The 26571-nt window shown below is 42.2% G+C and overlaps 1 protein-coding gene across 2 annotated transcripts in view; it reads right to left on the minus strand.

The window, feature by feature from the left end:
* kcnh2b (potassium voltage-gated channel, subfamily H (eag-related), member 2b) overlaps positions 1 to 26571 on the minus strand; it is a 374482-nt gene that overhangs the window by 298894 nt on the left and 49017 nt on the right. The window lies entirely within an intron of this gene.

A 26571-nucleotide genomic window follows, 5' to 3' on the forward strand; every position in this document is an offset into this window, starting at 1 on the left:
TTTTCTCATGGGATTCTCCCCTTTGAAACAGGGAGAGAGCAGAAAGACAATAGAATGATGCGGAGAGAATGAGCGATGCCGAACAAGACAGGATGGAGGAAGAAGATGGAAAAGGACTCAAAGAAAGACGAGGAAGAAAAATCCGAACAAAGATAGAGACAGAATGAAGTAGTCTAAAGATACACGCTTTCTGTGTTTTTGTTCGTCCATCGCCACCCATGTCCTTTTTACGTCGCATGTTTTTTTTAACCTCCGCTGCTGCAAGCCGTCACAGTTTTCCTACCAAGAAACCAAGCGCCAAGCAACTTTTTATTAACATTCTAAAGGCTTTCACCATTAGAATGATAAGTTAATCCAAGATGTCAGTCTTTAGCTACAAATAGTAAGCCAACCTGAACTATTTGAATAAATCCAGTATCTCTCCATTCCCCATATTTTATTTTCCATTCACTAAGTGTTGTATATAATCACCCATATTCAATGCATCTCCTGTTTGTTTAAGGTTCATGTCTTTGGTCATATCGTTTTAATAAATAGTTCATATATCTATATATATGTATAATCACAGGTTGTGTCGTATGCTTTCTTTACATAATGTCTGTCCAACCAAACGAGAATTCACGAAAGTAGCGAGATATGAGACTGATTATTAATTGAAACATTAATTTAACATACCAGGATCGTAAGATTCTGTGTTTTTTTTCCTTATTCAAGGTGGTGCCCTACATTCAAGGTTTAAGGTTTATTGAGACAGTGAGAACTTCTGATAAATCTTTATATTTGATCAAATATCGCTACAAAGTGCATGTCAGAGGACAAACCAAGATATGAAGTCCAAGGAGTTGTCTGTAGACCTCCAAGACAGAATTGTATCGAGGCCCAGATCTGGGCAAGGCTACAGAAAAATTCCTGCAGCATTGAAGATCCCAATGAGCACAGTGGTCTCTTCCTAGAGCTGGCCGCCCATCCACTCTGACCGATCTGGGTAGAAGGGCCTTAGTCAGGGAGGTGACAAAGAACCAGATGGTCACTCTGACAGAGCTCCAGCATTGCTGTTTGGAGGGATGAGAACCTTCCAGAAGGACAACCATTTCTGCAGCACTCCACCAATCAGGCCTGTATGGTAGAGGGGCCAGACAGAAGCCACTCCTCAGTAAAAGGCCCCTGAAAGACTCTCAGACCATGAGAAATAAAATTCTCTGGTCTACTGACACAAAGATTGAGCTCTTTGGCCTGAATGCCAAGCATTCTATCTGGAGGAAAGCAGGCACTGGTCATCAACTGGCTAATACCATCCCTACAGTGAAGCATGGTGGTGGCAGCAACATGCTGTGGGGATGTTCTTCAGCAGCAGGAACTCAGAGACTAGTCTGTGTCGAGGGAAAGATGAATGCAGCAATGTACAGAGACATCCTTGATGCTAACCTGCTTCAGAGCGCTCTGTGTTACGTTGGGTTGGGAAGCGTGGCGCGGAGAAGGTAGGACACGGATGCAGATATTTCCAAACAAAAGACTTGATTTATTTCCAAGAACAAAAAGTGAGGCTGAGCCGGATTACAAAAAAACTAACTACGAAAAAACTTGAATAAAACAGAACTTGACTATGACTATGAAAAAATACAAGAAACCTGACATGGACAAACCTGACTTTGGCATGGGAAGCTGAGACATGGGATTAATGACGGTGAGGAACCTGCACTGATGCATGGGAAACCTGGAAACTAGGGAGGGAGGGATTTGGTGAGGGGTAAAACACAGGTGTTGTGAGTGAAGGTGATGGCAGGGCAACATAAACTATGGGAAACATGGCAAAACTAAAACTAAACAGGAACTAAAAACATGACCAAAACTAACAGACATGACACTCTGGACCTCGGACTGGGGCGAAGGTTCATCTTCCACCAGAACAACGACCCGAAGCGCAGCCAAGGTAACAAAGCAGCGGCTTCAGGACCACTCTGTCCTGGAGAGGCCCAACTCGAGCCCAGATTTGAACCTGATTGAACATCTCTGGAGAGATCTGAAAATGCTCCCCATCCAACCTGATGGAGCCTGAGAGGTTCTGCAAAGAAGAATGTGGGAAACTGCCCAAAGATAGGTGCCAAGCTTGTAGCATCATGCTCAAAAAGACTTGAGGCTTGATTGCTGCCAAAGGTGCTTCAACAAAGTATTGAGCAAACGCTGTGAATTCTTATGTGAAATGCTTAATTTGAGTTTTGTTATTTCGAATGAATTTGCAAAAGTTTCAAACAAACTTGTTTACCTTTGTCATGATGGGGTATTGTGTGTAGAATACTGAGGTAAAAGAGGAATTTAATCTATTTGGGAATAGATTAATATCACATGCTGTAACATAGGATATTATGGAAAAAGTGGGGCTGTGAATACTTTCAGGATGCGCTGTACATCCTTCAACAAAGCATGATGTTACTGTCTGTTCCCAGGACTTACTCCTATTGTCCCAAACACCCCATCTGTAGAAGATGTCATTCAGTCTATTTTCTCTACTTGGTGTCAGATGTAAAACGAGCTGAATGGCAAAGCTGGTCTAAAAGAGTTATTTTAAAGAAGTTTTAAATGACTCGGAGGAAAATATGTGGCTGTAGATGCTTTGACTGATGACCCAGGATAAATTCTTCTTTTCCCTCGAAGACATAATTATTCTACATTTCATTTTTTGTTTTTCATGTGAACTTAATAAATGCATCTGTAACCCTGTTTATTGTGATTCTTTTCAGAAAACTGTTTAAAAAATTAATAAATTGATTAAAATATTAATCTAAATAAAAGTAGTTTTGGTTTAAACAATATTAGATGAGAAAATAAGTGTGTCAGTTGTGCAAAAACAAACAGCTTTCAACCAAATATTTTATGATACAATGTCATCATGGAAAATGGAAAACAAGCCTTAATAAAAAAAAAATACTACTATCACAACTACTATTTATATTGTTGGGTGGTTTAATCTTCAACAATGTCTGTATTTGATCAAATGAAAGGCTTTGGACATTGTAGAAAAGTTCTAATGAGGGTTCGTCCTTGGCAGCATGACAGCAGCTCCCTTTGACAGCAACCGTCACGCTGAAAAAAAAGGTGGCAATATGTGTTGCTTTGAAGGAATTAACTCATAGGATCAGAAGAAAATTAAATCAATTTACTAGAAGGGCAACCTTTTTGACATTCAGGCTGAAATTAATGATGCATTTTCATCAAATGAAAAACTCTAGATTACTCTGGAAGGTGCTGCAGGTGTTCAACTAACTGTCAGAGGAACCCAGTCCTCATGTCTTTATATTTGGTTTCCAAGCACCCCAACTTTCTTGTAATCTTTTTCACGAGTTAAAGTTCTCTAGGCCTTCTGAAGCTCTTTCAGTTTTGGATATCTTCTGCTTTTTCACTAATTTTCAGTTCAGTCCTGACCATTTTCAGAGAAATGTGTTTTTTCCTGCGTTAAGCCACTTAACACTGACCTATGAATCATTCAAGGATAAAAAGGCACCTGAGTCAAAGGATAAACCAGTGTTATAACTACACATGACAGATCACAAAGAAAATGAAAGACTTCTGAACAGTGCTGTATCAGAAAACACAATCAGATTACTTTAAATAATCATTATATCTTACTTTTAGTGTTCAATGTTGAGAATGGAGTCTAATTGAACAAAATTTTACATATATACTAATAATATCCACATTTATGCTGCATTGTCTGCTAAAGGATGTATAACTCAAACTAAATTTACCATCACATCAATCTTGCAGAACAAAACCTAAACATGTTTTCTTGTTGAGATAGTTCACTACCAGGAATTCAAATCAGGTGTGCTGATACAGTCAGCACCAAAGGACAAATCTTATAATCAAAGAAAATCTTGATAAAAAACTGAAAATTTTAGATTGATAAATGTAAAATGCAGGTATACTGACGATGTCTACAGCGACTGAAGTCGTGCTCACATTAGCTAACTGCAGTTAACTAGCTAGTTAAGACAATTAATTAACTATAACTGGCTACATGAAATAACACTGTTAATTTAATTTGTGACAGAGCAGTGAGCTAATGCCCCACAATGACAAAAAACTTCTGTATCCCTTTCTTTCTATAGAAGTCTATGGGAGTGTCGGCACTCTGTTTTTACACTACTCTGATGAACACAAGCTAGATAAAGTTGTATTTAAAAACACCAAAAAAATGAAAAGTAAAAGATTAGAAAGGAAGTCATTTTGTTGACAGTAAATAACCAAGAATGAAAACACAGCTTGTTATGATGTAGTTATAGTCATTTGACGATTGAATATATCGAGTTGCATGGAATTGTTAACACACACAAACAAAGCATTACCTCACATTAATCAGAGCATGTGTTAGTGGTGTGCCCACACTGATTATGGATGGTGCAATGTTTCTGTGGTCTCTGGCCCTTTACTTTGAGTATGAGTGCATTTATGTGTATTCATGTGTGCAAAAGCTTACAAGGCATCTTGATAAAGTACACTGAGTACCTAATGAGGCAGACAAACAATCAGCAGTATCATACTTCAGCATGTCATGACTCATTATTTGAGTGCTAGTAAAGTTAAAATGGAGAGAAATAGACACACTGACACAGATACTGTTACTGTCAGCACAGTGCACAGATTCCCAGCAAAGACTGTGATTATCGCACAGTTTCCCCAGTTCTAGTGAACTTGTGGTAAAGATTTTATACTACATGGTAACACAAAGGTTAATGAAGTCAATAGATGCTGTTGGTTCAAATTCAGTCTTTTTGTTATCTTGACTTCAGGGTTAGGGTTAGGTGTTGTCATGTTCATGCCGTTATCATGTTCATTTGTGCTGAAACAACACAAGAGCTCTCCATCTCTGCCATTAGTTTTAAAAACTACTACTATTTATTGTTGTGTGCGCAACAACTGTCCACTTTAACTGGGTTTGTGTGTTCATATAATGTGCTGTAGGCTGGAGGTGGGGTCATTCACAACAGTAACAGAGTGCAAACCTTTCCTGAAAGGCTGCTGGGCACTAAGTGCTTTGCTTAGCTACTGCTGCTAGGCAATCAAGAGCCCCCACCCCACCCCACCCCTGACACCCACTCTCAAGGGCTGCCTGCTCCTCTAGGCACACTGTATTTTGAAAACATACTACTCTTTGGAGTAGTGAAAAGTGAGTCCAGTCCTGTGAGAAACCTTGAGGTTCCCAGAGTTTCTAAAAGTAGAATGGGAGGCAGAGCCTTCAGTTATCAGTCCCCTCTCTGTGGAACCAGCTGCCAGTTTGGGAGGCAGAGCCTTCAGTTATCAGGCCCCTCTCTGTGGAACCAGCTGCCAGTTTGGGAGGCAGAGCCTTCAGTTATCAGGCCCCTCTCTGTGGAACCAGCTGCCAGTTTGGGAGGCAGAGCCTTCAGTTATCAGGCCCCTCTCTTGTGGAACCAGCTGCCAGTTTGGGAGGCAGAGCCTTCAGTTATCAGGCCCCTCTCTTGTGGAACCAGCTGCCAGTTTGGGAGGCAGAGCCTTCAGTTATCAGGCCCCTCTCTGTGGAACCAGCTGCCAGTTTGGGAGGCAGAGCCTTCAGTTATCAGGCCCCTCTCTGTGGAACCAGCTGCCAGTTTGGGAGGCAGAGCCTTCAGTTATCAGGCCCCTCTCTTGTGGAACCAGCTGCCAGTAAATGTCTGGGAAGCAGACACCCTTTCCACTTTTAAGACTAGACTTAAAACTTTCCTTTTTGATAAAGCATATAGTAAGGGGCCATCCCTCAGGTGACCCTGAAAAATCCTATAGTTAAGCTGCTATAGCTTCCCATGATAATAATAATAATAATGCATTTTATTTGACAGCGCTTTTCAAAACACCCAAGGACACTTTACAACATTAAAAACACAAATACAACATTGGGAAAAAGAATAAAATAAAAACATAAAACCACAAATAAAAAACCTTTAAAGTGAGAAGGCCAACTTGAACAGATGAGTTTTCAGTTGTGTTTTGAAGAAGAGAAGAGAGTCGATATTACGGATGTCGGGAGGAAGAGCGTTCCAGAGTTGGGTAGCAGAGTGACAAAAGGCTCTTTTCCCATGGTGAAAACGGACAGAAGGCACACTGAGTTGGATGGAAGAGGAAGAGCGAAGGGAACGTGAATAGGTCGGGATGTGTAGAAGATCAGACAGATAAGGAGGGGCGAGGTTATGAATTGCCTTGAATGTGTACAACAGGATTTTATATTGAATTCTAAATGAGACAGGTAGCCAATGAAGTTGCTGTAGAACTGGAGTGATGTGATGAAATGAGGCCGTTTTAGTAACGATGCGAGCAGTAGAGTTTTGAACCAGTTGAAGTTTACGGATGGATTTCAGAGGCAGACAAACAAGAAGAGAGTTACAATAATCAATTTGAGAAATGACCAGACTGTGGACCAGGATGGAAGCAGTGCAGGGAAAGAGATGGACGAAGTCGCTTAATGTTACGAAGGTGGAAATATGCAGACCGGGTAATATTATTAATATGAGAGTTAAAAGACAGAGTGCTTTCCAGAATGACACCCAGACTTTTGACCTGAGGGGTTGGAGAGACCACAGAACTGTCAACAGTGAGGGAGAAGTTATTGACTTTAGAGAGAGTTGATTTAGTGCCAACGAGTAGAAACTCAGTTTTATCACTGTTTAATTTGAGGAAGTTTGATGTGAACCAGGACTTTATTTCTGCTAAGCAGAAAGTGAGGGAGGAAGGAGGGAGCGAAGAATCAGGTGCAGTGGATAAGAAGAGCTGAGTGTCATCAGCAAAACAATGAAAGTGGATGTTAAATTTACAGAAAATATTACCAAGGGGGAGAAGGTAGATGATAAAAAGGAGGGGTCCCAGGACAGAGCCCTGGGGTACACCAGAAACCACAGAGGATAGATGAGACTTGAATGATTTAAGCTGGATGAACTGAGTACGGCCAGAGAGATAAGACTGAAACCAGGCGAGGGGTGTGTGGGTGATACCAATGGAAGAAAGTCTATGGAGCAGGATTGAATGAGAGATTGTATCAAAGGCTGCACTGAGATCGAGGAGAATGAGAAGAGAAAGTAAACCTGAGTCTGCTGCCATGAGGAGGGTATTGGTGACTCTGAGGAGAGCAGATTCTGTGCTGTGACCAGGACGAAAACCGGACTGGAACTGTTTGTACAAACTATTCTTGGTTAAATGAAGATGGTGTTGAGATGCCACTGATTTTTCTAGAATTTTGGAGATGAATGGAAGGTTAGAAATCGGGCGGAGATTATTGAAATTGTTTGGATCCAATCCAGGTTTTTTGAGGATAGGAGTAACAACTGCAGTTTTGAAGGTAGTAGGTACAATTCCAGAAGAAAGAGAGGAGTGAATGATGGCAGAAACAATAGGAAGAAGCGAGTAAAGGCAATGTTTTATAAGAGCTGTTGGAAAAGGATCTAATGAACATGGATTTCTGGATAAGGTCGTCTATTTCAGAGACTGGAGGAAGCAGAAAGGAAGAAAAAGGCTGATTGAGGAGAGGAGGATCAGAGAGAAAAGTGGTAGGAGATGCAGGACAAAGTTGCTGGTGAATTTTCCTAATTTTATCATCAAAAAAGGACATAAGAGAATTGCAGGTGTCATCTGAATAGAAGTGGGAGAGTAGAGGATCGGGGGGATGAAAGATATTGTTTAACAGTGAAAATAAGATCTTGGTATTTCCTTTATGCGAAGAGATGATGGTAGAAAAGTAAGCCGATTTAGTTTATAGTGTGTGGTGTGAGAAATGTACATGTCCTTGTGGACAGTAAGACCCGATTTTTTATGGAGTCGTTCCAATTGACGACATTTGGATTTAATAGACTGGAGTTCAGGAGTGAACCAGGGGGCAGAATGAGTAAAGGTAACAGATCGTGTTTTCACTGAAGCAAAGGAATTAAGAATATGGGTTAGGTGACCATTGTACAGATCAGTGAGTTGATCAGGAGTCATAAGATGTTCAAAATTCAAAGTGGAGCAAACAGTACTGGAGAGAGAATCTATATTAATATCTTTAATGTTCCGAAAGTAGATGGGCCAGGCTTTCTTGGTTTGTGAAACACACAGTGAAATTCTGAACGACAAGAGAAAGTGGTCAGAGAAGAAGAGTTCATCGGCTTTACAGCCAGCAGGGGTGATTCCAGAACAACAAATCAAGTCCAGGGTATGACCTTTAGCATGGGTGGTAAAATCAACAAATTGACTGAAACCAGAACTGTCCAGGCAGGATAAAAAATCATTGGTAATTGCGAGGTTAGTGTTGTCAATATGAATATTAAAATCACCCAGTAAAATAACGTTTGATGAGAGAGCAGACAGATGGCTAAGGAAGGCAGAGAAATCATTTAAAAAGTCTTTGGGGGGCTTAGGGGGGTGATAGACTGTAGCAATAATGGTAGGGGTTGGTCCAGAAACTTTACATACACCGATTTCAAATGAGCTGACAGTAGGCAAACACACTTGCAAGACTTTCCAGATGTAGCGATGAATTATTGCGAGTCCACCCCCGCGACCGGAGCCGCGGGGGTGACAGATGTAAACAAAGCCAGGTGGAGTAGAGTCGTTGATGCACCTCTACTCACTTTGCTGCTTTTTTCCCCATTTAGTTATGGGTGCCAATGCCAAAGGCAGGGCACACATATTACTATTGTGCCTCTCTCTCTAGGTTGTCCTCAGACGAGCCTTCCATCGTTGCTTCCAGTCTTCCCGATTCTCCATATATCTTTTCAGTTCGCTGGTACTCTGGACTCCTGCGTCCTTCTTGAGTATGTCCACATATGTTAGTGTGGGACGTCCTCTTAACAGGCACCCACGTGATGGTTCCCACGGCACCAGTTTGCTGGCTGGCAGTTCTGGGTCCCTTTGGCAATGTCCTGCAAGTCCCATTCTCCTTACAGCAATCTTATCGCTCACCCTTGGTATTCCCTCATACAGGATTCCGTTGGTTACATGTGCACTCTTACTGATGTTAAGCACTGCACGCAGCATCCTGGTGTAGCACCCATCAAGGGACTTCTCTAGGGTTGGCTTCAGGGTCCAGCATTCACAGCCATAAAGTGGCAGAGTGGCAGCTATTTTCAGATCAGGGTTACTAATCAGTCCCAGACCCAAGATTAGTTTGAGCTCTTTTGAATCTCTGATTCTCAGTTTTTCCCACGCAAAGTGGAAATCCCAGAAACCTCTTGTGTTTGTTGTTGTGTATCGTCCACCTGGCCCTTATTCTGAGTTTCTGTCTGAATTCTCAGAGTTTTTATCCCAATTAGTGCTGAGTACAGATAAAGTCATTGTAGTGGGTGACTTTAATATTCATGTAGATGTTGAAAATGACAGCCTGAATATGAACTTTAATTCTATATTAGACTCTATTGGATTTTCTCAGAGTGTTCACGGACCGACTCACTGCCTTAATCACACCCTTGATCTTGTGCTGACTTATGGCATTGAGAGTGAACAGTTAACAGTGTTCCCTCATAACCCTGTCTTATCTGACCATTTTCTGATAACCTTTGAGTTTACATTACTTGACTATACAGTTTCTGAGAAGAAATTTACGTATAGAAGGTGTCTATCAGAGGATGCTGTAACCAGATTTAAAGAATTAATTCCATCATCCTTTTCTTCACTGCCATGTGCAGATATGACAGAGGACGACTACCTAAACTTTACTCCAGCAGCACTTGACTCTCTTGTTGACAGCACTATAGTTTCAATGCGTACAGCACTGGACAATGTTGCCCCTCTGAAAAGGAAGGTAATCAGTCAGAAGAGGCTGGCTCCTTGGTATAATTCACAGCTGCGTGCTTTAAAGCAGACTGCAAGAAAGCTGGAGAGACAGTGGCGTTCCTCTAATTTAGAAGAGTCTCAGTTAGTCTGGAAAGATAGTTTAACAATGTATAAGAAAGCCCTTCATAAAGCTAGAACTGCTTATTATTCATCATTGATAGAAGAGAATAAGAATAATCCCAGGTTTCTTTTCAGCACTGTAGCCAGTCTGACTAAGAGTCCGAGCTCTGCTGAGCCAGTTATTCCTTTAACTCTCAGCAGTGATGATTTCATGAGCTTCTTTATTAATAAAATTGTTTCTATCAGAGAGAAGATTGATGGAGTCCTTCCCACTATTATCAGTGATGTATCATCAAGTACAGCAGCTTTAGAAGTATCTTTAGAACCTGATTTGTATTTAGACGGCTTCTGTCCAGTTGATCTCTCTGAACTAACAACAGCAATAGTCTCTTCTAAACCATCAACTTGTGTTTTAGACCCAATCCCAACCAGACTGTTCAAGGAGGTTTTCCCATTAATTGACACTTCCATATTGGATTTGATCAATCTGTCTTTGTTGACAGGATATGTACCTCAGCCTTTTAAGGTTGCTGTAATTAAACCTTTACTTAAAAAACCTACTCTTGATTCAGAAGTGTTGGCTCATTATAGACCTATATCCAATCTCCCTTTTATGTCTAAAGTTCTTGAAAAAATAGTTGCAGCTCAGCTTTGTGATCACTTACACAGAAATAATCTGTTTGAAGAGTTTCAGTCAGGATTCAGAGTGCATCATAGCACAGAAACTGCACTACTGAAAGTTACCAATGATCTCCTCTTAGCCTCTGATAGCGGACTTGTGTCTGTGCTTGTCCTGTTGGATCTCAGTGCTGCATTTGATACAGTCGATCACAGTATCTTATTACACAGACTTGAACATGTTATTGGGATTAAAGGAACTGCATTAGGCTGGTTTAAGTCATATTTATCTGATAGATTTCAGTTTGTTCTTGTAAATGAAGAATCTTCCTCACACACCAGAGTAAGTAATGGAGTTCCTCAGGGTTCTGTGCTTGGACCGATTCTTTTCACTTTATACATGCTTCCATTAGGTAACATATTATCAGACAGCATGGCATAAATTTCCATTGCTATGCTGATGATACTCAGCTGTACTTATCTATAAAACCAGATGAACCCAATAGGTTGGTCAGACTACAAGCATGTCTTAAAGACATAAAGACCTGGATGACTCAGAACTGTCTGCTTCTAAATTCAGACAAAACTGAAGTCGTTATCTTTGGACCTGAGCGTTTCAGGGAGAAATTGTCTAGCTATATAGTTACTCTAGATGGTATTTCCTTGGCTTCTACTTCTACAGTGAGGAACCTTGGAGTTATTTTTGACCAGAACTTATCATTTGACTCGCATATAAAACAGGTTTCTAGGACTGCCTTCTTTCATCTTCGTAATATTGTTAAAATCAGGAACATCTTGTCTCAGAGTGATGCAGAAAAACTAATTCATGCATTTGTTACTTCAAGATTGGACTACTGTAATTCTTTATTATTGGGCTGTCCCACATATTCTCTGAAAAGCCTTCAGTTGATCCAAAATGCTGCAGCCAGAGTTTTGATGAGAACTAACAGGAGAGATCATATTTCTCCAGTTTTAGCTTCTCTTCATTGGCTCCCTGTTAAATTCAGAACAGAATTTAAGATTCTTCTCCTTACATATAAAGCTCTTAATGTCCGAGCTCCATCATATCTTAAAGATCTCATTGTAAGATATTTTCCTAACAGAGCACTTCGTTCCCAAACTGCAGGTTTACTTGAGGTTCCCAGAGTTTCTAAAAGTAGAATGGGAGGCAGAGCCTTCAGCTATCAGGCCCCTCTATTGTGGAATAAGCTGCCAGTAAATGTCCGGGAAGCAGACACCCTTTCCACTTTTAAGACCAGGCTTAAAACTTTCCTTTTTTATAAAGCTTATAGTTAGGTCTGTTGAATCTGATAGTGTGTCTGCTAGTGTGTCTTGTCCTGCCTCCACCTCTGGCACCCTCTATACTTTCATTACCCCCTACCCGACACCAGGGTTTGAATCCCATTCCCGCTTATCTTACCTCTTTTATTTCTCCCCCTAACCGAACCAGGGTTTGCATCCCCACCCTGCTGTGACTGGTGTGCAGTTGGTGAGAGGCTGAGGTAGCTTGTGGCTGTAAAAAGATGGTTGTTGTGGTGTGAGGAGCAGATCTATATAGGGAGTATAGGGAATTACTCACTGAGTCTGGTCCTTTATTTTATTATTTATTTTTTCGTTAGCACAAGTTTCTTGTGTTTACCTTGAATAGGGATGGCTCAGGTAATCCTGAAACATCCCATAGTTAAGCTGCTATAGGCCTAGACTGCTGGGGGGCCTCATCTGTCACACCTTTCCTCACTTTACTCTCTTTATGTATATGTGATATTATTGTGGTCATTAACTCGTGTTTCCCTGTTCCAACAGATATCCTTTGAATGGTGTTACAGTGCCGCCGCGGCCCTCCCCCCCTCCCCCCTCCCCCCCTTTCTGTCTTCTCAAACCCCAGCTGGTCGAGGCGGATGGCCACCCTTCCTGAGTCTGGTTCTGCCAGAGGTTTCTTCCTGTTAAAAGGGAGTCGTTTCTCTCCACAGTCGCCTCAGGCACGCTCAGGCCGGGAGATTGGACCGAAAAACAAAAAGTTTTCAGTGCAATCTGTTGGTTTTCTTAGCTAGGAAATTGTTTTTGAATTGGCTCTATATGAACGAATTGGATTATTTTATGAATTATGATTATTATTAATTAATTGAATTAAAATTGGCTGGAATTGGACTTACTATCTAAGTGCCTTGAGATGACATTTGTTGTATTTGGTGCTATATAAATAAAAATGAATTGAATTGAATTGAATAAAGGAGAACGGACTCTACTGTTGCGTAGAAGAAGCTGAGTTTGATTTGACGGGGAAGATTGGAGTTCCACACACTGGCCACACCGTTCAGGGCCCTCCATGCAAGTGCCTTCCTCACTTTTAGATCTTGCTCAGTTCTTTCAGCACAGTGCCTCCTGCTGTAGTTAGAGGTTGATGTTCCGGTGGAGTGTTGTAGGTGATGACCTCAGTTTTCTTGGCGTCCTGAGGCCGACCTTGGCGCACTCTAGCTCTACCCTGTTCAGTAGTGTTTGTGCTTGTTCCATGTTGTCGGAGAGCAAACTGATGTCATCCGCATAGTCAAGGTCTGTGAGGACCACTGCAGGGTATCGACTCGACCTCCTTGGAGATAGTGTGATAGTTGCCTGGCTTCGAGAGGTATCCGGATTTAGGCACTGGCACGATGTTTGATAGAGACCACATATCAGGCAGCCGATTGTGCAGCAGGGCAAGGTTGCAGAACTCTAAAATGATGTCTTCCATGTCACAGTTCTTCAGCACCTCTGGGGGTATACCATCCGGACCAGCACTCTTTCCTACTCTTACAGTGGTTTCTGCCCTGGCAAGTTCTCCAAGCGTGAAGGGGCCATCATTGATGTTCAGGTTTGGGAGGACTGATGGTACTTCTTCCTCAGCTGCCTCTGCTGGTTCTCCCAGCAGCCTTTGGAAGTGGGTGGTCCAGGTTGTCACCCGCTCTTCCGGGCTGTGTCCCTCCACCTGTCCCTCCTTGGTCCTCTTCCGCCCCGTCATCTCATTGATGACCCTCCAGGCCTCCCTGCCAGACGCTTATTATTCTCCCGTTTCCGTCATTATTTTGACGCGCTACTAGTCTCGCACCAATGGTTCGACCGGCATAAAAAAAAACACAGCCGTGTGCAAATGACCGGGATTGGTGTGCTTGTATTTTTCTCTCTCATCACTCGAAAGGATTTCTGGCAAAATGGGAAAAACTGGGAAAATTGTCAATGGGAAAATGCATTGAAAAGGACTAAACAAGGACATTTTGAGCCTCATATCTCAGCCATACAGCATCACACAGACATCATTCAAAGTTTAAATGTGACAGGAAACGCTCAACTTTAACTAAAGGGTTTGTTGATATATTATACAGCTTTGACACTATGGCAGTTTACGTTTTAGGAAGACTCGGCTGAAGTGCATCTCCCACTCAATTCCTCACTCAAAATTCATTAAAAAAAAAAATTCTCGAACAAATGCCTCTCATGTCCAAAATATATGCCCGATCTAGACAAGTTTTACTTCAAAACGTAGGTATTTTTGTCTTCTTTCACCCAAAGTCACCCTCATTGAGCTAGGCCTCACAGATTTCTCACAAATCACCTCTGAGCACAGAGAGCGCCACATTCTGCCCATTATAAACAGGCAAAATCATCAAATCAATGTGAAAAGTGATTTTAAAACTGCCATAAAAAAACAAGCCACACATAGGAGCAGAATAAAAATTACACCGCTGTTTTCTGCCGTCCCTTGAGGCGCTAACGGTGCAAAAATTATTCGGATACGACTTTTACTTTTCGAGCAGCGACCATTTGTTAAAAAGTCAGTCAGTGTGCAAATGTCTTACACATGCCTGCACTTGTCTGCAACTAATTATGAGCCCAGAGCCAACATGGCTGCTCTGTTCTGACACTGCTTATAAGGGCAGAGCCAACATGGCTGCTCTGTTCTGACACTGCTTATGAGGGCAGAGCCAACATGGCTGCTCTGTTCTGACACTGCTTATGAGCCCAGAGCCAACATGGCTGCTCTGTTCTGACACTGCTTATGAGGGCAGAGCCAACATGGCTGCTCTATTCTGACACTGCTTATGAGATCAGAGCCAACATGGCTGCTCTGTTCTGACACTGCTTATGAGAGCAGTTGCTTTTACAACTGAAACTTCCATCACGGTCGGCGCCTAACTCCTCTCACAGTTTTTACAGACCCTATATAAATAATACCTTAAAATGTGCGTGTGGGTCTGTAGAATTGTGCTTGTATTTTTGTTTCTCTTTACTTAAAATGTTTTGTGAGAAAATGGCTCTGGAAACAGCGCATTCCCTCTCCATTAGAAACACAGGGGAATCCAGAGAAACCACGAAAAGCCTCCACATTAATGAGAACAGGCTCAAACTTCTCTAACATCCACAATGTCTCTTACACCTGGATGAATTATACCTCAAAATGTAGGTATTTTTGTCCTCTTTCACCCAAAGTCACCCTCATTGAGCTTGGCCTTACATATTTCTCACAAATCACCTGAGAACCACCACTCCAGCTCCCATTATAAACAGGCCAGCTCATCCAATCAATGTGAAGGAATCATTTTAAAACTGCCATAAAAGCAGAATAAAAATTACACCGCTGGATTCTGCCATCCCTTCTGACGCTGACAGTTGAAGAAATTTTAAGATATGACCTTTACTTTTTAAACCGCGACCGTTTGTTCGAGGCATAGGTCTCAATATTAAACTTCAAGGAGAAGGGCAGACGGGGCAGTTGGCGTACACACGCTCACCTGTGTCCCATAGCAACTAATTATGAGGCCAGAGCCAACATGGCTGCTCTGTACTAATACTGCTTATGAGTGCAGAGCCAAGATGGCTCCCCTGTTCTGATATTGCTAATGAGTGTAGAGCCAACATGGCTGCTCTGTACTAATACTGCTTATGAGTGCAGAGCCAAGATGGCTCCCCTGTTCTGATACTGCTTATGAGGCCAGAGCCAACATGACTGCCTCATTATAACAGCTCAATGCCAGCCTGTGTGCTCCTCTGTCTCTCAGCAGTAGATCCAATGGAAACAGCACAGTCCCTCTCGATCAGAATTTCAGGAGACTCCACAGAAACCACTCACAGCCTCCAGATTAATGACTCAGTTAACAGGCTCAAACTTCTCTTACATCCACAATGTCTCTTAAACCTCGATAAATTCTACCTCAAAATGGGGCTATGTTTGTATTATTTTCATCTTTGTGCTGGACCTTGTGTTTTTTTCTCAAATCAGCCCAAAACAGACAGCACCACCCCACACTGCCATCAATTCCATTATAAACCTGCTCTGCTTTTCTCCTTTAAACTGACGGTGAAGGGCGTTTTCAAACTGCCACGAAACCTGTATCTTAAACAGGACCTTGATAGAATTGACACAACTGTCTTCAGCATGCCTTTCTGCTATTAACAGGTTACATTTTTTTTTTACTGTGACTTATAAATCGATTGAAACAGCTGTTTGTTCTCATGGGCCACAACCTGTCCTCCCCTGTCTCTGGCTTAGGCCGTCCTGCTGTGTGGTTTCCCTCACTTATGATGGCTTATATCTCATGATCTCATATTTCATTCTTGATTTGAAATTTCTAATGCTTGACTGGCAACAAGCAGGTCTCTGAGCACAGCCTCTGTCTCTGGGCGGGCAGTAGCTTGGCACCCATCAACATTTCTTCAGAAATGTTCTAGTTTCTCATTATGTACATGTGACATTATTGTGGTCATTAACTCGTGTTTCCCTGTTCCAACAGATATCCTTTGAATAGTGTTATAGTGTTTGTTGTCCCCTCTTTTCTGTCTTCTCAAACCCCAGCTGGTGGAGGCGGATGGCCACCCTTCCTGGTTCTGGTTCTGCCAGAGGTTTCTTCCTGTTCAAAGGGAGTCGTTTCTCTCCACAGTCGCCTCAGGCACGCTCAGGACAGGAGATTGGACTGAAGACAAGTTTCAGTGCAATCTGTTGGTTTCCTTAGCTAGGAAAGTTTTTTGAATTGGCTCTGTATAAATGAATTGGATTATTTGGAATTTAATTAATCGGATTTTATTGGATTATGATTATCATGAATTGTACTCTAATTGGCTTGAATTGGACTGTATTATTGAAGTGCTTTGAGATGACATTTGTGGTGATTTATATAAATAAACTGAATTGAATTGAATAAATATTAATATATTAGGGTAGCATAATATATAGAAAATGTATTAATATTGTAAAGACTTTTTGAGTTTAAATAGGACAAGCACATGTGTATTGATGGGGGCTGCATTCCACTTAGAGGAAAGAATTCTTCTGTGCAAGTTCTACAACTGACCAACACGCAGAAGTGGAATAGAGCTCTCATTAATACACGTGAGATTTACCATATACTGTCATATCATCAGCACACAACACCCAGGTGTCTAAATACAATATTATATATTAATATTATATATGTAAATATGTATAATTATATAAATGCTATTTTTTTCTATCTATTATAAAGAACTATCTTATCTTATCTTGAGACAGATGGAGAAAATGAGGCTGAGCAAGTAGGGCCAAGAATACGGTGACCGACACGTGCAAACTCGTTGTAAACTGCAAAACAAATCCAACAGTAAAACGCTGCAAGAGAACAATGTGGCAATCACAAAAACAACCGGAGCACACGCATGCACCAAGAACCATAAAACACATAACCATCTCGTACAGCAGCCTGTTCTGAGACTTCTACATGCGACATGCTCTGTGTGTGTGTGTGTGTGTGTGTGTGTGTGTGTGTGTGTGTGTGTGTGTGTGTGTGTGTGTGTGTGCGTGTGTGTGTGTGTGTGCGCATGCTTCTTGTTGCAGTTTACCTGGATTACATGATTGATTAAGCTGGTGAGCAATTGGAGTCAGACAATTGAGCACAGGAGCAACTAGGAAGATCTATCATCGTGAAAGCTCTTGCCCAATCTTGGGACGAGATAAATGAGCTCAGACTAAGCCTGTGTGTGCACATTTTGTGTAAATACAATGTGTTTGTGCATGTGTGTGCATTCTCTATATGAAAGACCAGTATTTGTGGGTCATAGGTACACAGTCCCCACTATCACACATAAAACACCCACTCCTGCAGTGTTCAGCTTGCTCTGTAGAGATCAAGGGGACTGCTACTTTATTTCCTTCTCTGTCTCTGTGAGAGGGAGGACAAAATGAAGGCAAAGGGGACAAGTGGAGGTGGCTTAGTGTTTCATCTCAGTGTGCATTATGGATGAGGTGCATCTACGGTGTGCGATCAGCAGCACTTTGATGACTGATGGCAGCTTACTAGAGTTACCCAAGACTGTGTGTGCATGTCCTTCAAACTCATTTGTGTGACTATGACTATCACACAGGAATCATTGGCATCAATTCAATTGGAAGAAGGACAAGCTGCAGATTTCCCACCAAATCCTAAAGGACTGTTGGCGCTGCTACCAGAGCACTGTCAAAGAGGCCAGAAGAGAATACTTGTCTAACCTTATCGACTCTAATCGTCACAACCCCCGTGTGCTATCGAAAACAGTTGAATCTGTTCTTAAACCCCCCCAGCCTGGGTGCACAGAGGTATCCCCCAAAATGTGCAGTAGCTTCCTGCACTTTTTCATGGACAAGGTTACTACTGCAAGGGCTCTCATCTCCACTCCTGCATCTGACCCCTCTGACCCCTCTGACCCCTCTGACCCCGTTCCTTGCTCGGCTGTGTTTGACTTGTTTGAGCCTGTGTCTCTGAAGAGACATCCTTAGAGGATGTGGTTGGCCAGATTAAGCCATCAGGTTCTCCCTGTGACACTGTCCCGCCTCACTTTTTTAAAGAGGTCTTCCCTAGTATTGGGCAGTCGGCTCTGGACATTATTAACAGCAGTCTGTCTTCTGGTGTTGTCCCCCAAAGTTTTAAACATGCTGTGGTGCAACCCCTGCTTAAGAAACCCAGTCTTGATCCTGGTGCTTGACAATTTTAGACCCATCTCCAAGCTTCCTTTTATTTAAAAAAAATTTGGAAAAAGTTGTTTACACTCAATTAAAAATCATTCCTGGATGAGCATGATGTCCGGGAGGTCTTCCAGTCCGGCTTTAAAACACTGCATAGCACAGAGTCAGCTTTATTAAGAGTTTTTAATGATATCCTCCTGGCGAATGACTCTGGAGACTATGTGACTCTTGTCCTCCTGGATATAACTGCGGCTTTCGATACTGTGGACCACAGCATTTTAGTGCCTCGGTTGCAGCACCTAGTGGGCATCTCTGGTATCGCCCTGGACTGGTTCAAGTCCTATCTGGCAGACAGAACCATGTGTGTAAGCCTTGGTGGTTCTGAGTCCCGCTCTGCTCCGCTGTTATATGGGGTTCCACAGGGTTCAATTTTAGGGCCCCTGCTTTTCTCTCTGTACTTGCTGCCCCTGGGTTCCATCCTGAGAAAGCAGGGTATCTCTTTCCATTGCTATGCTGATGACAGCCAAATCTATCTGCCACTGAGGAAGAGGGATGCTTTCTCCCTGAAACCACTTCTGTTATGTCTTGAAGACATTAAAGCCTGGATGTCCTTAAACTTTTTAAAATTCAATAAAAATAAAACAGAAGTGATGGTGTTTGGTCCCAGGGGCTCTTGCGAATCCCCTCCTGTTGACTTGGGCCCCTTGGTGCAATACAGGAAGCCAACAGTCACAAACTTGGGTTTTAAGATGGACAGTGATTTTAAATTGGACCGGCAAATTTGTGCAGTAGTGAAGTCCAGCTTTTTTAATCTTAGGCAGCTGGCAAAGGTGAAGCCCTTCCTCGCACATGCGCACTTTGAAACAGTAATCTACGCCTTCATCACATCTTGGCTGGATTACTGTAACGCACTTTATCTTGGAGTCAGCCAGTCCTCCCTCACACGTCTCCAGTTAGTCCAAAATGCTCCCGCTCGCCTCCTGACTGGAACACCTAAGAGGGAGCACATCACTCCCATTTTAGCCTTCCTCCACTGGCTGCCTGTGCATTTTAGAGTCCTTTTTAAGATTATTTTATTTGTTTTTAAATCTTTAAATGGACTTGCCCCGCCTTACCTCTCTGAGCTGCTCCATCTTTATGCTCCTGCCCGATGCCTCAGGTCAGCTGATCAGCTGCTCCTGGAGGTACCGAGGGCCAAGCGGAAGCTCAGAGGAGACGGAGCCTTTTACGCTGCCGGTCCGAAACTGTGGAACGACCTCCCGTTTCACGTCAGACAGGCCCCTTCACTGCCCATTTTTAAAACCCATCTTAAAACCCATTTTTATTCCCTGGCTTTCAACCCAGCATGAGACTCTGTTTCTCTTATTGTTTTATTGTTTTAATATTGTTATTGTTTATTATTGTTTTTACATTGTTCTTATGTTTTATGCCTTATACTTCGTGTTGTTATTCATGTACAGCACTTTGTTTCAGCCACGGCTGTTTTAAAGGGCTTTATAAATAAAGTTGAGTTGAATCACAACTAAACACACACCTTCTTTCTGATAAATGGGTTTGTTTTTTGTACAAAAAAAAGGTTTGAATGTACAATGTGAACTAATGTAGACTAAGACATGGTCAACAACGATTAGCACAAATTCTTTGCTTCTACTCACAAGCTGCCATATAGTCCACAGTTGTATGGATATATTCCATCCAGTATGAAATCAACACACATTTTTATCCAACTTGTTACATGATATAGCTTAACTCTTTCTACCATTCAGGTTTTTTAGTTCCAACTTAAGTTTGTTTTTTAGTTTTTTAGTTTTTTTTCGCCTTTCATAAAAATGTCTGTTTGCACTGAACCCCTTTTCTGTCTTCTCAAACCCCAGCTGGTCGAGGCGGATGGCCACCCTTCCTGGTTCTGGTTCTGCCAGAGGTTTCTTCCAGTAGCGGCTCGTGGTCTGGAAAATAGGCGGGGCAGATGATCTGCATTGTCAAAATGCAAGCTTTTATGGAGCATACGCAATAGGCCAATAGTCTATGCAATCATACGCAGGGGGGGATGTGCGCACTCTCATAAAAGTCTGCCATACAACAAACACAAAAGAACCATGAAAATGAGCGAAGAGATGCGCCTTGCTGGACTCGTGTTTTTTTGCCTTTTCCGAAAAATGCTTCATGTCACACACACCGACAGTGCTCCACATATCCCCTTGCCCCCCCGTGCCAGGCGATTGGAAGAGCAAGCATGGGAAACAGAACATTTTATTCCTATTGGAACAACCAGAGAGCCAGGGCTTTTTGTCATACCACTCACGGGAAAACGTCCGATTGAAAGACCTACCCTTATCCACTGTTTGCTGAACTATATTAATATCAGGTTTATAGGGGCCGAGGTTTTTAATAGCCAATTTTGTTCCTAAATCTAGTCTTTCAAATGAGTTCTCCAAGAGAAACTCAACGCTATTGAGTACAGGTTCGATGCTAGCAGCCATGGTTAAAACTTCACAGAGGGATTACTGCTTTCACTCACTGTAGCCTACTATCAGACTGACTCGCTCCTGAGGTTGTGCAGAGTAATATAGCAGTAGGCGGGACAGTGTGTAGCAAAGATTCTCGGAGGAGATCCTTACAACGTTTTTAGCTAGTCTTGGGGAAACCTAAGCTAGCAGACAAGTAACCTACTGTACATGTACGAAGCTGTCAACACATTGTTTGAGCCTGTTCAAAATTTGCTCATCAAGCTAAGATATTTCATTAAATCACTCCCAGTTTCCCATTTTGCAAAGACTTCGTTCACAATCACTTAAACTTTGTAAGATAGCAACTATAAAGTAAAATCTTTACCTACCACAAACGTGAATCTGGATTAAACAGCCAATATCCTTCATCAAATCCGACATAGTTATCCGTTTTATCCAACAAGTTTGTAGGGGAATTTGGCGGCACTGAAGTTCCCACTGGCTAGATGGGCGGAGTAATATATTTCTTAAACCCTTTGAGTCCTTTCCATGTCCAGGGCAGATCATACACCTGCCCCAATAGCATCTATACAGGCGCGCTAAATGTTACATGATATTATGCTACGTAGGGGCCTACAGTGATTCTGATTGGTAGAATGTGCTCGAGAGTTCTAAGAAGGGGCGGCGGGGCCGGGCTTAGCTGAGGGCAGCAAGGCATCTGCCCTGGCCAGTGGCCATAGATCTAACGTTAAGCAGCCACACTGGAGGTAGGCTATATTTCAGCGAAAATAAAAACAGATTCCACTCGCAAAGTCTGTCACAAGCCACAATATGGTGTAATACGATTCCCACTGTGCCCATCCTGCCCAAATACAGCGGCCGCGGCTGGTTTTTTCCAGGGAGTCGTTTCTCTCCACAGTCGCCTCAGGCACGCTCGGGATGGGAGATTGGACCGAAAAAAGAAAAAAAAAAAAGTTTCAGTGCAATCTGTTGGTTTCCTTAGCTAGGAAATAGTTTTTGAATTGGCTCTATATGAACGAATTGGATTATTTTATAAATAATTATGATTACAATTAATTGAATTCCAATTGGCTTGAATTGGACTTTATTATCTAAGTGCCTTGAGATGACATTTGTTGTATTTGGTGCTATATAAATAAAAATTAATTGAATTGAATTGAACATTGAATATGTCCTTGTCACGCCCACGGGACTTTCCCCATGTTTTTAGTTTTATGTTTTATCATGTTTTAGGTTATGTTTTGGTTTTCAGTTCATGTCCTGCATTTAGTTTTGTGTTCTAGGTTGTTTCATGTCTTGGTTTTTGAGTTCACGTTTAGTTAGGTTTTTCCATTGTTTTGTCACTCATTCAGTTCGTTAGCTTCTCTCACTTCACCTGTGTCTTCCCCATCAGCTGCACTCATTCACTAATCACTCCCAGTTCCCTATTTAGTTTCTAGTCTCCCCTTTCAGTTTGTGATATCCTTACCTACACACCTACCTACCACGACTCCTGATTTTCACCTTCTCATGCCACGCTACGACAACAAGACTAAGCCATGCTTAGTCTTTTGTTTTGTTTTTCCATAGTCATGTTTTTGTTAACCACGTATTGTTTTTGTGAATAAATCTCAGTTTTTGCTTCATACCTTTTTGAGTCCGCATCCGTGTCCTACCAACCCTCCACCCATCCTGACAGTCCTTTACGCTGAAGCTTCAAACTCTGCGACAGTTAAGTCTTTGTGTCTGTATGACAGAATTATAACATCAAGGATGCAACAATGAGGTGATACAGTATGTGAGGTGCCTTTCTTTGTGTAACATTCTACTAATCTAAATATTTGAAGACTTTAAATTGTTTTCTTTGTCAGGATACAAAAATGTGAAGCGTTGGAAAAAGTCGTAGAATGAGTGACAGGACATAAAACGACATTCTGTTTCAGGATTATGTGTTCATATTATGAGGTGAGACCTGACTCAGACTTTGTCAAATGAAAACATTGAAGAGACTCTGTTCTCATGAACTCCCATGAGACCAGCAAACATACTACAAAGACAAACGCCATATTTCATGTTTATTACATCAAATGATTTATACAAACACATATTGTGCAGATCATTTGTTGTCGTTCGTTAAAACCAGAATCCGTTTACGGAATGTTAAGTGGTGATGATAACTGCTGTAATATGTTCATGAATGCGTCGTGATGATAAAGTCCACCAACAGCACAGGGAGTGTCCCTTGCTTCTTGTCATTTGTTCAGTAGTCATCACTTCACTGTGCTATTACTTATCTAACTGCCTCTAGTTTTCACTAGTTAACAGCACATACCTTTACCTTTGAGATGCTGGTGTCATGTCGGAGTTTTGTCATGTTTTAAGTTAATCTCATGTCTTAGTTTTCAAGTTCAGGTCTTGTCATTAGTTTTTCCATGTTCCCATAGTTTCTGTTGCCCTGCCATCACCTTCACTCACAGCACCTGTGTTTTTCCCCACAGCTGCACTCACTCACCAATCACTCGCTCAGTATTTACGTTCCAGGTTTCCCATGATCCTCCCTGTCCCCCATGATTGCCACTGTTCATGTCAAGTTAAATTCTTCAACTCAACTTTGTCCATGCCAGGTTTTTCATAGTCTTAGTCCAGTTTTGTTTTTTCACAGTTTAGATTTTGTATCTCGGCTCAGCTACGCTTTCTGTTGAATTTTTAGAATAAACCCAGTTTTGTTTTTGGACTCTGCATCCGTGTCCTATCTCCACGCCCCGACATTACACCCAAACGTGACAGCTGGTAAGCAAAGTATTAGACCCCATCTATTCCAGGGAAGATGCTGCTGGTGAGAGGTTTGAGTCTGTGCAGGTAGAAATGATGGAAACACTGAACATTTCCACTTTAGTTATTAACGAGTTAATCTAAAAACAATCTACTGCATCTGAACATTCAAGACTTAGAGCAGAAACTATAACATGCACAGTCCAAGTGATGGACTCAGACTCATACCTGTATAAAGAACGCTGGGTGCACTTTGTATAACTGTATCATACACAGAGAGTACTTTGTGTACTTGTAAGTGATATCATTCAGCTGCATGCACTGCTTCTCTGTGAAGGGCACATTTTCCCATAATGACTTCTTACCTCCAGTGGCTCTTTTTCACAGTTCTGAGATCAAACTAGTCATTTATTATTCCTATTCAGTGTTTATATGGCCATTTTCCTCATGTGTTCTGTGAGAGGCTGCATAACTGTGTCTGCTTTTCAGCTTTGAGCCAGCACTGAGCAAGCCTTACATGTTGCTGGTTCCAACTGATTCATCTATGTGCTGTTAGCATGCTGTTTGTCCTCTAGTTGACACAGCTAGTGGGGCAGAATGGCAGCACCACTGTAATTCTACAGCTTCAACAAGTTTCCTTTGAATTACAGAGCACTGGTGTGTTTTCATCTTACCAATATTAGCAGTGGAGAGGGAAATAAGCAGGGGGGGGGGGGGGGGGGGGCTGAAATGGTGGGAGATCTCTGTGTCTGTCCTCTACTTTCTTTTTTCACTTTCACACTGAGTGAGAAACCATTTCAGACTGTCTCCATCTCACCCTCCCACTTTGTCTATCCCACCTCTCACCCAGCTGTTGTTCTCTTTTTTTAAAATCGATTTCCTGCTTCCTATGTCATCTTGTATTAGTTTTTCCTCTCAGTTAGTTTCAAGCCCCCTTCCTCCTCCTCCTCCTCCTCCTCCTCCTCCTCCTTCATTCCACCTGTTCTGATGTCTGTCTACACATGGACAATGTCCGGCAGACACTCTGACCATAGCTCAGGGAGTTGCTGACTTCATTACCATGGCAGCTATTGATCACCATGGAAGCCACCTGTCACTGGAGCAACCAGCATCCTGTTACCTGGGGTGTTTGCTGAGGTGTGTGTAGAAATAAATAAATAAATTTCACCAGGTTGTTCTCATTACTTTTTTCTTAAACACTTGTTCTAGAATCAAAAGAAAGAGAAGATTGATATTCAAACTGCTTTTTTAAAATCAAACACCTGTTCTAATCTGTTATGCTCATCATTTAAAAAAAAAAAATCTACCAATAAAAAGTTAAAGGCTCAAACTGCAATATAATCAGAAAAAATCATTCAAACACATAAAAATACACTCAATGCACACTCCACTCTCACAATCAAAAGAGGCTGATTAAAGGACACAGGTTCTACTTAATCCATCTTTCTTAACCTGACCTTCATTTAATTCCCTAAACACAAAAGACACACACATGCTCTAAACTCTGTTTATCATGTCTGTTAAAGGTCCTATGGCATGAAAATAAATGGAGGCTTTTATATATTTTTATAGGCTTTAGTGGTCCCCTAATACTGTATCTGAGTTTTTTTCCCCAAAATTCTGCCTTGGTGCAGAATTACAGCCAGTCCCAAAAATGAGCTTTCCTTAGGCTCCCCAGAATGAGCCGTTTAGTGGGGGTGTGGCCTTACTTACGCCCGTGGTACCATGCGCAAATGTTTTGTGAATCGCTATGGCACGTAGATGGCACGGCAGCCCTATGCCGTAAAACTAGCGAAACCTGTTGATATGAGCTTACTTTGACAATATGACGAACTAGTTAGTGAACAACTCTCCTAACACAGTCAAACATCAAGCAAGTGCTACACAAGACACAGCAAAAAAGGCGTGCGTTAAGGGGAAAGCAGGAGTGAGGATTTTGACATTCTCATCTGATTGCTCTGGTTTGCAAAGATGCACGTAGCGCTAGCGCTGGAACCATGAATGAATCATTATCCTGATGAAATGCACTGAATTTGCGGATTCATTCTTCTTCAGGAAGCTTGAAGTAGGGGGTTTTGGTCTAAAATGAGCGAGCTAACCATCTCATGGGCATGCAAACACCTCCAACAGCCCAGTTGACAGGGATAAGAGCTTGCAGATGCTATTAGCTGCATAGCTAACCGTTAGCTAACGTTAGCTGCTAACGATACAAACCCTTTCTTGTGGTAACAAGCTATATAACTATACTGTACATACAGGAAAGCAACACAATTATAGAGCGTTAAATTACTTACTATCGGGAATGAGATCTTTCCCCAAGTGAGAGACGAATGGAGCAGGAGATTGACAGACGGATCGGTGCGGTGTCTGCAGTGATGCGGCTCTGCACCGGCTCATCGTGGTGAAGAAGGAGCTGAGCCAGAAGGCCAAGCTCTCGATTTACCGGTCAATCTATGTTCCTACCCTCACCTATGGTCACGAGCTGTGGGTAGTGACCGAAAGAACGAGATCGCGAATACAAGCGGCCGAAATGAGTTTCCTCCGCAGGGTGTCTGGGCTCTCCCTTATTGGGCTCGGTATTCGCCCAAGTTCTGGAAACATTCGTCGGTGAAATGTTTGGCGCACACATACACAAATCTCTTCTGTTCTGTCGTCACTTTCCCAGAAAAAACAAAATGTGTCCACTGGCTCTTTAGAGGTTCTGATGCAGGAGCTCTAAACAGATTTTTTACATCCATGTACAGAGCAATGAGCTGGCCAAAGAGCTGTGGGCGGGGAAAGGCAGTTTTGGCATAGCCATACATGGGCTCTGGGGGGAAACAACCTCCACATCATAAGCGGCGGCTTTCCCAATCAGGCCATCAGCATGGTCACATTACCAAAGGCGGAAAATAATTTCCATTGCATGGTTTAGGTCTATCGTCAGTTTTAGCCACTGGGGGA

This window comes from Odontesthes bonariensis, chromosome 20, assembly GCF_027942865.1.
Source record: "Odontesthes bonariensis isolate fOdoBon6 chromosome 20, fOdoBon6.hap1, whole genome shotgun sequence".
Lineage (NCBI taxonomy): Eukaryota > Metazoa > Chordata > Actinopteri > Atheriniformes > Atherinopsidae > Odontesthes > Odontesthes bonariensis.